The sequence below is a fragment of the Bufo gargarizans genome, chromosome 1 (assembly GCF_014858855.1).
Source record: "Bufo gargarizans isolate SCDJY-AF-19 chromosome 1, ASM1485885v1, whole genome shotgun sequence".
Taxonomy (NCBI): domain Eukaryota; kingdom Metazoa; phylum Chordata; class Amphibia; order Anura; family Bufonidae; genus Bufo; species Bufo gargarizans.
In genome coordinates, this window is record NC_058080.1 from 130,912,441 (window position 1) to 130,927,796 (window position 15,356).

At 43.0% G+C, this 15,356-nt stretch overlaps 1 protein-coding gene across 7 annotated transcripts in view; it reads right to left on the minus strand.

Annotated features, from left to right (window-relative positions):
* Positions 1–15,356, minus strand: part of APBB2 (amyloid beta precursor protein binding family B member 2) — a 334,440-nt gene that overhangs the window by 230,946 nt on the left and 88,138 nt on the right. For 6 of the 7 annotated variants that reach the window (XM_044298656.1, XM_044298647.1, XM_044298639.1 and 3 more), the window contains exon 3: positions 2,011–2,118. The gene's annotated coding sequence lies outside the window, so the exon portion shown is untranslated. Of the gene's footprint in view, positions 1–2,010; positions 2,119–4,545; positions 4,558–15,356 lie in introns of those variants that run through there. The other variant, XM_044298629.1, reaches the window with a different exon arrangement.

Here is a 15,356-nt window from a genome sequence, read left to right on the forward strand (position 1 = left end):
ATCAACAGAGATTGAAAATAGACATCAGGAAACAGAGCTCACCAAATCCAATAAGCTAAAGTCACAAGCGTTACAGAGCGTTCTCTAAGGATGTGATTTATAAGAGAGGAAATGACTTGGGAAGTGAGTGGTATCTGACACAAATGCTGCCAAGACTGCCGCACATCTGAGAAGAGTACAAGACGCAAGTAGGAAGATGTTATTCCAGAAAAAGGTAAGAGCAGTCTAGTATTTAAGACATAAAAAAATCTTTATTTTAAACAGTTGTCCAGCCAACAATTATTTTAAAAGTCATACCCCACCACTCCCATTCTGTCACTTCCAGGATCTGCTGCAGGTCTCTGCTTCCTGATCCCTCTTGACAAACAGGAAACAACCTCTCAGCCAATAGCTGGCGGAGACAGAGGTCACTGATTGGCTCAGTGGTCATTTCCTGTGTGTTGAAAGGGATCAGGAAGGAAAAGTTTTGGAACAGGAGCAGCAGGGATTGGTGAGGGCAGTATGACTATTAGATTTTTTTTTAAGCCTGATAAAAAAACAAACACTGGCTGGAAAACTCCTTTAAAGGATCTTTCAGCAAACAAGTACCTATGAAACTGGCTGACCAGTTGTACTTGCGCTTGGCAGCTGAAGGCATCTGTGTTGGTCCCAGGCGTGATCACATTTACACAGCCTGGCCCGTCCATCAAAGTGGAGTGGGCGCGGCAGATGCAGGGAAGGCAGAGCCTCTAGGTTTAATGGCAATGTCCCCGTTGCTCCTAGAGGGTCATTTGCATATATTAAAACATATGAACATGGAACCAACACAGATGTCTTCAGCTGCCAAGCGCACATGCAACAGGTCAGCCAGTGTCATAGGTACAAGTCTGCTTACAGACGGCCTTTAAATCAGTTAATGTAAAATGCAAGGTTCAGGGTCCATTACCACCGAAGCCAGATTAAGGCTACTTTCACATATGAGTTTTTGCTGTCCGGTTTTGAGATTCGGCATGGGATGTCAAAACCACAGCAAAACACATCCGTTCTAATAATACAACCATCTGCAAAATGAAAATCGAAAATGAACATGACGGATCCGACATTAAAACCACTGTAGGTCAATGGGCGCAGGATCCAGCACCATTGACTTATTTGGTGCCGGATCTGGCATGTTCAGTTTATCATGCTACACACAAAACACTGCTTGCAGCAATTTTGTGTCCGGCAAGGGAACGCAACAAACCGGAACGGAATGCATTTTGGCGCACTTTGTTCTGGTTTGTGAAGTTTTATCCCCATTTATTGTCTGAAGCGTTTTCCTCCGGTTTTGAGATCCTCTGCTGGATCTCAAAACCAGAAAGGAACATGTAGATGTGGGAGCAGCCTTAATGTTTTATTATAATAACTACATATAGATCACAATATTATGTCTCACTGTTATGAATAATCACAGAGATCCCTAATATGACAGTTAGAGGGGCTGTCTGGGATTAGATTGAATGGGAAAGAGCTACAATACCATCAAAACACCGCCACCCCTAGATTGGGAAAAGATTATATATGAGGCTGAGAGACAGCTGGCTACTATAGTGCAGTATTCTGTCATGTCTGCCATCCAGAGCTGAATTATGGTCATTTGTTCCCATTAATCTCACTGATAAAATCTGAGCTGCAAGTATTGGACCTTTATTGTACCATTCAAAAATGATTCAGGTCACAGCAAAAATAAAAAGAATTATTCCTAATTGACAATTCTCACAGAGACAACCACTTGGCACAGCACCATATGGAGGCACAGCGGGCCCGTCCATGTTTTATGCAGTCGGCCATTCATTTGAATGCAGATGAAATGTATGGCTGTCTGCAGGTTCCCCAGGATATATCCTCTGTTTTTTTAGGCTGGACCTGTAGATGATCACCAGGTTGACTTCAGTGATAAATCACATTGTCTTCATGAGAAATATATGTACAGTATGTATCAGGGTGCGTTACAACAGCTCTACATGGGGTATGACTGTGGTGAATACTTACATGAACTGCTTGGTCGATACGACGAACCTGGATAGCGCTTGCCCATTGTTGATAGTCAGAACATCACAGCTTCCTCTGAAATGTTGAAACTTCAGTTTTAGTCTTCACCTACAGAGAAAAAACACGCAAAATGTAAAGCCGGGTAATCTAGGTAAGAAAGACAAAAAAACGACATTGGTAAGTGACGTGGAGCATCCGGTTGTTTATACAGTTCCTGGAGGAATAACAAAGGAACAGTAGAAAACACGGTTTTGCACGAGCACAGTCCGTGGGGCAGCCGCAGAGGATCGCGGACCCATTTACTTGAATAGGATCTGCGATCCGCCCGTTCCGCAAAAAGATACGACATGTTCTATCTTTTTGCGGAACGGAAGTACGGGACAAAATCCCTCGGAAGCACTCCGTGGTGCTTCCGTAGGGTTCCGTTTCAAACCATTCCGCATCTCCGGATTTGCGGACCCATTGAAGTGAATAGGTCCGCATCTGTGATGCGGAATGCCCACGGAACGGCACCCGTGTATTGCGGATCCGCAAATGTGGTCCGCAATATGGCAACGGGGCGCACACACCCTTGTGAAAGAGGCCTTAAGAAAAGATCAGAATGTTTGTTTTAATAAGAATTTAAATATTTACAACAACAAAAATTAGGCCAAAAGATCAGTTACACATCTACGGCACTTTTTAGGCACAATATTTTGGTGGGTCATCGGTCCATGTACAAAATGACAAGATAGGGCAAGGGACTCCAATACCATTGACAGAGGAATGGCGCTGATTGGATTGGCTGAATATCATGATTGTTCATCATCACAACTCTTAGGCCTCTTTCACACTACCATTTTTTTTTTTCCTTTTGCGGAAACAAAAAAAACGGAACGGATCCACGGAAAACGGACCGCAAAACACTGAAATAGCCATACGGTAGTGTGAAAGAGGCCTTAGTAGGTTTCCCTCATCTAAGCCAGGCAAGAAACAAGTACTCTGTAACTATAAAGATACATGGTGGAATAGAAGAGGTGTCTACATTGCAAGCTGATATCATGAAAAAGATGCGCTGCATGTCAAATCCAGCTTTACATTACTAGAAAAAATGAGTTCTGCTACATCTGTCTGACCTGCGTAGGCATGAAAAGGAAGTCTATTGTATCAAAAATCACAGAGATATATTCATCAGCAGTTATAATGTCCTATAGTCTTGTAGATTGTGAGCCCTTGCAGGCAGGGTCCTCTCTCCTTCTGTAACTCTTCTTGTTCATGCTTTTCGTGCAATTGTCTGTATTATCTTTTGGGGCCCCATTGAAAATGAATGGGTTCGCACCCGTTCCGCAAAATTGGTGTGGACCCATTATGCGGACATGTCAATGGACCCTTATATAGACTGCTGAGCAAAAACTTCCCAGAAACCCCTGCTTCTTCATTGGCTTGGAAGCATGGAAGGTATTCAAACGGGCCTAAAACAGTGTAGAAAATGATGAATGAGACAGGCCTGCCCCCTTCTCCACCCACTTTTTTAGACCTGGCATGAGTGAGTAAAAGTCGCAGATTGCGATGCAAATAACCTTTGCGTCGCAATCTGCACCAGAAATATGTCTAATATAGGCGTATTTCTGGATAGTAAATGACCCCCTATATAATACATTTTAGTATAAAAATGAACTCTCCCAGAGAACTGCATTGCAGGAGCCCATCCATGCTATTAGAGGGGGCGGCTCATTATAGCATCTCTAAAGTCTGTAAGTCGGGGCTAGTAAATGACAACTAATGCAAAAAATAAAAATCTGCCGTCACAAACTGTGAAAAAATGTGAAAAGTGTGCCTACCTAAAGAAAATATTTCTATATTATTATTTATTAATATATTGTACATCATAGAAACCTAGAATGTGTCGGCAGATAAGAACCATTTGGCCCCTCTAGTCTGCCCAAATGGCTGCCACTGTGCCAGATCTGACGTATGATGATCCTAATGGGACTACAAAGCGGTCCGTCTGATAGAACTCAATGGAACTACAGAGAGGTCTGTCTAATGGAACTACAATGGGGTACATCTGATGGAACCCAACAGGACTACAATGGAGTCCGCCTGGGTTCCATAATTTAATGGTAAGAAGAGCACAGCTATTCTTAATGTCAAATCTGACAGAAGTGCCAGTGGAGCCTCCAACAGCCCTGAGACTACAGACTAATGCAGTGAAGATGCCAAACTCTGTACTATTTGTATTTGTTACTTATAAAGATGGACAACTCCAATAATCAAAGACTCCACGCACAGTAGATACAAAATTTGTGACAATTTGATTAAATTACAAATTACTATTATAAACAAGTATAAACAAGCAAAACATAGGGAAACAACTGTGCACCAATAGAAATGCAAACGCAAACACATAATAAAAACTGAGAAAAGTACCGGATAACCCAACAACTAAAAATATTCCACTTAGGGTCCATTAAAACGCTCTCAAAATCCACCACGTATACCGTGGCAGAAAACACTGCGGTTTCTGTAGCGGTTGCTCTTTTAGATGCCGTGAACCTGCTGGCGGCTTAGCTCCACTGAATAGAGCCAAAAACGGACTAAAGCCACGGCTCAAGCAGCGGCTGTCCACACAACGTGCCAAGAAGGGACATGTCCCATCTTGGTGCGGTTTTAAACCACAGGCCCACGAATTTCAGCACTGCCTGCCACATGGCTGCCAGGGGAATTTAAGTGCGGTATCCATGCTAAAATTTTGACAGCAAAATCTGCCATGTAACTGCACAGAAATAATGTATATTATAAATAGGTGTCACAAGAAGGTGATTGGATGGTACTGTAGTTGTATCGGCAGGCATGTGATGGTCATCAGAAGCCACCGCTACTTTGTATTCTGCATGCGCTAGCCTCTACAGATGTCATATGGCTGCTTACAGCTCCGCAAATGATGTGACAGTAATTCAGACAGTCAAGCTGTGAAATGCGTTTCCCTCTTTCCAGTAACTCCGAGAAAAATGCTGACCACTTGCATTCCGGCTAAGCCCGTCAGCTGTGAGTTTTCTTGCTGTTGAGCTGCCAAGAAGATAGCGCACTGCACTCTCGGTGTTATCTGGTACCAGCCTGAAGCGAGACTAGCTGCCACCAAGACAACATCAGAGCAGTGACGGATGCCTCCACCAGCCGAGTGGTTCACATCACAGTAAATATATATATATATAAGAATTAAAGGGGTTCTCTCACTTCAGCAAATAGAATTTATCATGTAGAGAAAGGTAATACAAGGCACTTACTAATGTATTGTGATTGTCCATATTGCTTCCTTTTCTGGCTTGAATCATTTTTCCATCACATTATACACTGCTCATTTCCATGGTTACGACCACCCTGTAATCCAGAAGCAGTGGTCGTGCTTGCATACTATCAGAAAAAGCACTAGCATATGTGCACTTCCACGGTCCCAGCCACCAGAGAGGCCGACACTTTTTTCTATAGTGTGCCAGCACGACCACCACTGACGGATTGTAGGGTGATCATGACCATGGAAACGAGCAGTGTATAATGTGGTGGAAAAATGAATCCAGACAGCAAAGGAAGCAATATGGACAATCACACTACATTAGTAAGTGCCTTGTATTCACTTTCTCTACATGATAAATGCCATTTGCTGAAGTGAGAAAACTCCTTTAAGTGTGTGGTGGATGTTTTCAGTCCAGCCTATCACAGTAATCATAGGTATGGATCCTCTATGACCATTACATAGCATCACAAATGTTCAGCTCAGGCCAAACATGCCAAAGATGCTAGCTTCATCGTTGCCAACCTCCCCCAAATGAGCATGCTGATGGCCAGTTACACCAGCTACTGCTTCGAATTGGGCAGAAGATGTTTGGTTTGGTTTGCAGTTTTTCACGTTTAACCCTTTAATGATTGGGCTACATCCCAAAATTACATTTTGTGTGAGTGTTTTCCTAGTCTTTCTTCCAACGTTTATCTTTAGATAACTAGATTGTTTCTTCCCACCTATAATTTTTATGGATAGCAAATGTTCTAACCCCGACATATGGTGCCTGACTGCTCTTGTAACTTTTAAGAACCCCAAGTGTTGGCATAATAGAGGAAGGCTGGATGGCACAGATGTAAGGCGCCTGTCTCCAGCTGTTCCTGGATTAAAATCAGTGATGTCAGAGAGAAGCTGTGGAACTGAATGTTCATGTCTGAAGAGCAACAGGTATTACATGGAAAAGCTTTAGGATGCTTCTAAGAATCCAAGTAGTTGACCCGTGATAGACGGAATTGTCCTCCATACTAAATCCCACTAGTTAGGCCTTTTCCATCCACACATCAGTAAATCTAGACGTGTGTTGTCCATGTTCTCCATAGGTATTCATACATGATCTTCCATGGACCGTGGCTACATGATGACGCCACGGAATCATGCCCTATTTTGTCCATGATTACAGATCTCTCATGCACATTATAGTCTATGGGTCACAACACAGATGCCGTTTGGACCAAAATCTTCAAGGACCACTGGTAGGAGAGGATCTGGAAAATTTGATTGGGGCTTCTTATGAAACGTGCCATGTACTGCACATGAGGTACAGTCCATGTGGTGCTTCAGTACACACCCAGACAGAACTACAGAAGGGATGAATCTTTCTAGGGGAGAATACGGTCTGTGAGGTTGCATGCTGCATACTTTACTCACAAACTGCTTATTTCATAGCAGTGGTGTACATAGAGAAGTAAGGGCCCGATAGCAAGGATCAAACCAGGCCCCCCACACAGGACAGAAGGGTTTCTGCCTAAACCTTTTTCAATGACCCTTGGGGCAATTGTCCACTGCCTCATTTGCTAAAAGTTGTTCCTTTGGAGGGTAGAGTCCTCCAGTAGAAGAGGACATAATCCCAACTAAGACTGGTCCTGCTCTTGCCCTGGGGCCCATAGCAGTCGCATGGTCTGCCGCTATGGTAGGTACACCCCTGTTTCATAGCATATTTGCCAACTTGAGAAAGGCAGGATTTGGGAGACAGGTAAATTTATGGGGCATTAGTACGCCCTTTTCCTCAGACACTCTTTTTAGGTCGTTCCTTGCCCCCTCAATGCACAGCATCCCAGCTACTTTCAGAAAGAAGTCTTCCATGCAGCACTTGAGAGATTTACCAGCTTTTCTGGGAGTCCAGGAGGTTTTCCTTCTTGCCGGGGAGCCTTGGATGTTTCAAGCATGTATTAGGGTGGTGTCACACACAGCTTTTTAAAGCAGGTTCTTGAGCCAAAGCCAGAAGTGGATCCTGCAGCATGGATACGATTTCTCATTACATTCTAATCCACTTCTGCTTTGGCTCAAAAAACGACATCAAAAACTGGCACAAAAGCTGTGTGTGACCCTTATAAGCTGTGTTACAGGCCTAATGCAAAAGCAGAGTCAATCAGTCTAAGGCCCCTTTCACACGGGCGAGTATTCCGCGCGAGTGCAATGCGTGAGTTGAAAGCATTGCACCCGCACTGAATCCGGACCCATTAATTTCTATGGGGCCGTGCACACGAGCGGTGATTTTCACGCATCACTTGTGCGTTGCGTGAAAATAGCAGCATGCTCCACTTTGTGCGTTTTTTCAAGTAACGCAGGCCCCATAGAAATGAATGGGGTTGCGTGAAAATCGCAAGCATCTGCAAGCAAGTGCGGATACGGTGCGATTTTCACGCACGGTTGCTAGGTGACGATTGGGATGGGGACCCGATCATTATTATTTTCCCTTATAACATGGTTATAAGGGAAAATAATAGCATTCTGAATACAGAATGCATAGTACAATAGTGCTGGAGGGGTTAAAAAAATAAAATAAAATTTAACTCACCTTAATCCACTTGCTCGCGCAGCCCGACATCTCTTCTGTCTTCTTCTTTGCTGTATGGAGGAAAAGGACCTGTGGTGACGTCACTCTGGTCATCACATGATCCATCACCATGGTAAAAGATCATGTGACGGACCATGTGATGACCGGTGTGACGTCACCACAGGTCCTTTTCCTGCACACAGCAAAGAAGACAGAAGAGATGCCGGGCTGCGCAAGCAAGTGGATTAAGGTGAGTAAAAAAATTTTTTATTTTTTTTTAACCCCTCCAGCACTATTGTACTATGCATTCTGTATTCAGAATGCTATTATTTTCCCTTATAACCATGTTATAAGGGAAAATAATACAATCTACAGAACACCGATCCCAAGCCAGAACTTCTGTGAAGAAGTTCGGGTTTGGGTATCAAACATGCCGATTTTTCTCACGTGCGTGAAAAACGCATTACAATGTTTTGCACTCGTGCTGAAAAATTGCGCATGTTCCCGCAACGCACCCGCACCTTTTCCCGCAACGCCCGTGTGAAAGGGGCCTAAAGCAGGCATCCTAAAACTGCGGCCCTCCAGCTGTTGCAAAACTACAACTCCCAACATGCCCGAACAGACTACAGGTATCAGCCTACAGCAGGGCATTGTGGGAGTTGTAGTTTTACAACAGCTGGGGGGGGCCGCAGGTTGAGCATGCCTGGTCTAAAGAAATGAAGTTGATAATGGAAATAAACAGATAAGGCTACTTTCACACTAGTGTTTTTTTGCGGATCCATCATGGATCTGCAAAAAAAACGCTTCTGTTACAATATTAAATCCGCATGCATCCGCCATGAACGGATCCGGTTGTATTATGTCTTCTATAGCCATGACGGATCCGTCATGAACACCATTGAAAGTCAATGAGGGACAGATCCGTTTTCTATTGTGTCAGAGAAAATGGATCCGTCCCCATTGACTTACATTATGTGTTAGGATGGATCCGTCTTGCACCGCACCACATGGCGGACAGAAAACCGTCCTCCTGAGGACGCAGAACGGCGAAACGTACGTCGGGGAGATCCAGAGCCCTTTTCCTGACCCCTCTTGACTGGTTCCACATTTCATCACACGGTTAGTAGCTTCAGACTTCAGCTCCACAAATCAGCATAATGCCCACGGCTTAGGTGATAGTCTCTCTTACAGAGTTATATGGGTGTCTGCCTCTAGTATAATGTTCCTAGTGCACCCCAGATATATATCTTTACTGAGTCCACCATCGTGCAGTGTTTAGACCTTGATGATCCCTTTCAATGAGAATAGTCATACTTTATAAACAGGCTCTTTAGCTATTAGTTAGCTTCACTTTAATGGCTTGGTACTACTTTTACAATATATTGTGATAAGTGATGTAATCATGTTCATATTTTGATTTTCTAATAAAGACTATATAAATTTTAAAACCATATGGGATCCATTGTACTCATTAATTTAAGGTGTTCATTGATATTTCTGAGTACCCCAGTAACAGCATAGTTACTATTTTTCTGACCGATTAGGTATTATTTGCGATGGGGATGCAACCAAACGGAACAGAATGCATTTTGGTGCACTCCGTTTCGTTCAGTTCAGTTTTGTCCCCATTGACAATAAATAGGGACAAAACTGAAGCGTTTTCTTCCGCTATTGAGATCCTATGACGGATCTCAATAGCGGAATTGAAAACGCAGATGTGAAAGTAGTGTAAGATAGAATTGATAGGAAAACGTCATATGATACACTACTACATTCCCCAACACATGCATACCATGTTTAGAGGAATTCTGCATTTCTAAAAAAGATTATCCTTAGGGCAGACCATCAATATCAGATTGGTGGGGGTCCAACTCTCAGCTGAAGCACTATGCCCCCTTCATTGTTGACCAGGCACTGGTCCATACATTCAGTAGTGGCTGGACTGGTGTTGCCGCTCAGGCTCATTCACTTGAATGGGACTGAGCTAGGGCTGAAACGATTACTCGAATCAATCAAGTAAATCGACCCCAAAAAATCTTGCATGCAAATTTTTTGCATCGAGGATTATTTTGTACCATGTGACCATGGAGCGTGACTAAAGCGCTTGCTATTACTTACCGCTCCGTGGTCTCCCGCCAGCACCAGCATCGTACACACTTCGTCAGGATGTATTGCACACCATGACCTGATGCTGTGTGACGTCAGGAGGACAGTGTACCGCGTGAAGAAGAGGCTGGAAGAGTTGTGGTGCCCCTAGCAGGAAAGGTAAGTATTTGATTTCACTGGGGCTGGGGATTGATGGCTAAGGGGGAAGAAACTGATGGCACTGAGGGGAGCTGAGGGCAGTGAGGGAGTTGATGGAATTGGGGGGAGCTGATGGCATGGGGAACTGATGGCACTGAGGGGAGATGACGGCACTCGGGGGGAGCTGATAGCACTGGGGAAAGTTGATGGCATGGGGGGGGAACTAATGGCACTGGATAGGGGCAGATGGCACTGGGGGAAGCTGATGGCACTGGGGGGAGCGGGACTGATGGCATGGAGGGGGCTGATGGCGCTGAGGACTGATGGCAGGGGGGTCTGATGATGGCATGAGGGGCTGATGAGTTTTTATAAAGGAAAACGCTATTTTAATTCGTTTTTTTAAATTAGAGTACTTAATTAATCAGTAAAATACTGAGCCGCTCTCAGTACAGAGCGGTGTCTAGTAAACAGTTGAAAGGAAGCAGTGCTACTTCAAGCGCCTATTTGGCGGGGGTGCCGAGAGTCGTTCCCCACTGATTTGGTATTGATGATCTATACTAAGGATAAGCCATCAATGTGATAAACCTGGAGAGTCCCTTTAATGATAGTCATTTTGCTGTAGCTTGTTTATTACTGACTTTTGTGAGGGTTCTTGCGGCATAAAAGGCTTATAAAAGAAATGGTGCACAAGCTGTGGCTGAAATATACCAGGGCATTAGGAAAATAGACGTGGCTATGTTGCGTCACTTAATCCAGCTGTTCCATTATTGAAAGTCATCGTTAACAGAGAGCAGCCAATCGCTCTTCCATGGCTTGCCTATAATATCTAAATCTCTTAACGAATAGAAAATGGTTCTTTGCAAATCAGCAATAAAAGCATTACAATTTACTTACAAACTACGTTCAGCGGGAAACGCTGCTGCACTGCTGGTAATTTATGTCTTTTTTTTATGTCTCCATTATACAAAACTTGGCTTTTATTCAATGCCCCATATAATTGGAAATGAGCGTTGGGGACATTCTGCTGAACCGTGCTCTGCAGATGTCATTCGTATGCAGAACGCAAAAACAAATCCAAAATGAGATGCCGAACAGCCCACTCCAGGGAAATCTAAATAACTACTTGTAAATGACAAATTCTTATTCCTTATACCATATAGGATGAAGACACAGTATATGGCTGCAGAGATGACACTGCTACTGTATATCATGGACTGAAATGCAGAGCCAGGACACAAAACTTTTACGGCATAGTTTTAGTGTTTATGGTTTACTGCCCATTCATGGCTTCCCAGGATGGTCTTTTCAGAGACAAAGCAGCCAGTCCACCATTCTGTACATACCAACACTGCAAAACATGTTTCTACCTCATTTGTTGAGGGGTCGTGTGCATGTCCGAAACGTGCAGACATTTTATAAATATATAGGAACCAAGTAACGCTATAACCATAGGCTCTGTTCACACTGTATAAGTGCATTGCAATTTCCGTATACACGAGGATGGCTCTCAGCATAATGGGACTATGTCGGACAATACTCCTGAGATATGTGTCTGTAGGGAGGCTCAGACCCGATGTGAACAGAGCCTAATGGTTCTTTATATCCTCAAAAGACCAGAAAAGCAGTTGCCCCGACCCGATATTCTGCAGTGGTGCAGTACATGTTGACATACCTTTCATTTACTAGGTTAGGATACTTTCCCATCTGTGTTTTCCTTTCCGGTTTTGAGATCCGGCAGAGGATCTCAAACCTGGAGGAAAACGCTTTAGTTTTGTCCCCATTCATTTTCAATAGGGACAAAACTGAACAGACCAGAGTACACCGGAATGAAGTTCGTTCCGTTTTGTTGCATTACCATGCCAGACACAAAGCAGCGTTTTTGTGTGCGGCATGGGAAACTGAACATGCCGGATCTGGCATCAAAAACCATGTAAGCTATTGGTGCCAGATCTGTTTTTTTCGGACACGGAAAAAACTGATCCAGCGTCCATTAACTTACAATGGTTTTAGTTCTGGATCCAGCATGTTCATTTTCAATATAATACAACCGGATCCGTGCTGAATAGATGTAGCCGGTTGTATTATTCAAACGGATACGTTTTGCTTTTTTTTTTTTTGTATAATGGCACTCACTGTGCGCATATATGGAGTTATTATTTTTTACAATTGTTACCTCTTCATGTATGTCTTCATCTTAAAGCAGAAATCTTCTCATTATTTTTATGTCAGGAGAAAAGTAATTAGACATCTGTGATTGGACATGTGGCTAATGTACCCACACCGATCATATAAAGGCATACTTTTTACATCTGCAGTGCACAAAACGCAATATATTTTTGCCCATGTAAAACACTCACAAAGATTTGAAAATACATAAAGATATTTAACATACACAAGATATTTAGAAACTTGCAATTACTCATGATTAGAGATGAGCGAACTTCTGTTTTAAGTTCGGCGTCTAAAGTTCGGGTTTGGATTAGCGGAGAATCCCGATCTGGAACCGGATATGGATTCCGACTTCCGTTGTGGTCCGTGGTAGCGGAATCAATAATCGGCCATTATTGATTCCGCTACCACGGACCACAACGGAAGTCGGAATCCATATCCGGTTCCAGATCGGGATTCTCCGCTAATCCAAACCCGAACTTTAGACGCCGAACTTAAAACAGAGGTTCGCTTATCTCTACTCATGATTAAATATATCCTGCCATTTTGTGTCTACTGCTTCAATGCAGGCCTATGTGTCTCCATGGTAACAGACTACAACCCGTGCAGTCGGATGCTGTAATCATACTCCATTCTATGTGCTGCCTACTCCTTGCTAAGTTACATCTGGTCAGTTAGCAAAAAGTAGGGGACAAATAAAAGAGAGTGAAACATGACTGCCAGATCTGACAGGGTCTATTGAATCCAAATTGAATTTTGAACCCACTACAAAATGGGGCCACTTTTAGTACTTTTCCAGGGCCACTTTAAATTCCCAGTCTCTCCCTGTTGGACCCCCACCAATCTAATACTGTATTGAAGACCAATCCTCTGGTCACTAAATTGGTGCATCTTCAAGTCTAACATTTCTGTCTTGAGATCTTACTATGCCACCTCTTTGGTGGAGCAAAATTGCATCAATTTAATTAACTTTTCAAAAATCTCCGACCTACACAACAATAGTGGTACTATTGCTTTAAAAAATTTCCCCCTATGCACTTTATTTAGGTATTATCCCAAACATTCTCGGTCATTCAAATGCTCTTATAAAGCTAACTTTAGGTATGTTTGGGATAATAACTAAATAGGGGGACATTTTGTAAAGCAATAATACCACTATTGTTGTTTAAAAAAAAAAAAGTCCCAAATGATGGCGCACAGCTTTTACTCCATAATTTGGAACTTGTTGAGCTTTTTAGAAATGTGGCGATAAAAGGGGCAGAGCTTGACAGGGTGTTAGTTATGCTCAAGTCTACACCAGCCCCTAGCTGGCAGAGATTTGAGTTTCTAGCACATGGAGGGCCAGAGATGCACCTAATTTATTAAGAGGCATCTGTCTCTTAATAAATTAGGCACATCTCACTCTGGCACACATGGATCAAGACTGGCAGTTGGGAACACCAGTCTTTATAAATCTCCCACATAGTGCCTTACCCATAATGAAATATAGGTCTGACTGCAACTACATACTGTGGCTTCCCAATGTGCACATCACATATATGACCTGCCGTGTGTGGCTTTCCTCTGAGGACTCTGCTTTCCACTCTTCAAAAGAATAAATACACTGACAGATCTGATGTAGGAATATTAGATTGTGCCCCACAGAGGACTGTACAATTTCTGTACAGTGCTGAGGAATATGTTGGCGCTATATGAGCAAAATAAATGAATAGTTACCCCTAACGCCCAAACTGGAAGAAATCTGGTCCTATGCTATTCGTGTCATAGGTCTTTTCTTACAATTACTTTTAATAGAAATAGAGTTTAATAAATGATCTATCTATCTAATATCTTTCTAATATCTATCTATCTATCTATCTACCTCTTGCTTCCTTAAGGTCCATTAGATGGGACGATACAGCAGGTGATTGTTGGGAAGAAAGCGTTCCTTCCCGTCAATCGCCTCCTCCTCAGCGGACCACTGCATTAACATGCATTGATCTCCTCCATAGTATGGTGAGGTACGGTCGCTAGTGCCTTCGCTCATCCCCAAACAGACACGTTGTTTGCCAGCAGAAGATTGTTATTACACAGCACGATCTGCTGGCAGGAAAGCACAATTTTTGTGACCACACAACTGATTGTTCATCAGTGGCACTTTTGCACCGCCAGATAATCGCTAACAAACGTTCCTATAATTAGCGAGTATCTGGCTGATTCTTGGCTTGTGTCAAAGAAAATACTAGAATTGTTTTATAAACCGGAGGCAGACAGTATTTTCATGTGGATTTTGCAACAAAATCCACGTGAAAGCCATGTGTATTGATGAGCCCAATTGACAGGAATCTCTGCATAGTTTTAAAAAAAGTGATATATGTGATTTGAGAAGTAATATGTCACTTTCTGGTGCCAAACAAACACGAGAGCTGCATGGAAACAACATCCAGGTGGCCCCATATAAATCAGTCATGATGAACTGTAAATCCATGGCAGAAATCAGAGTTTCTGGTCTCTGCTGTGAATTCCACTGCAAATACACATCAGTGTGAACATACCTTAAAGAGCAACTAACCTTTCAACAAACTTTGCAATTATCAGTAGCACGGTATGCATAAATGTGGAATAACACAATTTCTGGCCCTAGTTTTCCCCTGCAGAATGTCTAGTTTGCAATTCTCCTGGATTTGGTGGGTGGAGACTAGTTGTGATCCACTGCATACAGAAAGTAGAGGAGAATCTGCTTCCTAACCATCTCTCACTCAGAAAAAGCCCCAGGATCATGGAGGACATTATAGAGAGGTACTGACATACCTGGCTGTGAATAAAGCACTTGGACTAAAATATAAACTTCCTATTTAGCTGCAGCAGTCTCTTTGCTGGCTCTCCTGGAGTCCTGTCTCACTCAGCTCCCGCTCACTCCTCACCCCTTTCCTCTCCATAGACTTGTATTGGCATGTATAATATGATATTTCTGTAAGCTGCTCCCATCCTGTACAGATTCAAAGCATATTTAAAAAAGAAAAGCAATTACCAAGGGGAGGGGGAGATCAGTAAATGGCTGATAACATGAGAAATTGATATTTCTCTCTAATAAAATATATTGAAAAGTTTCTTATAGTCGCTTGTACTTGATTTCTGCAA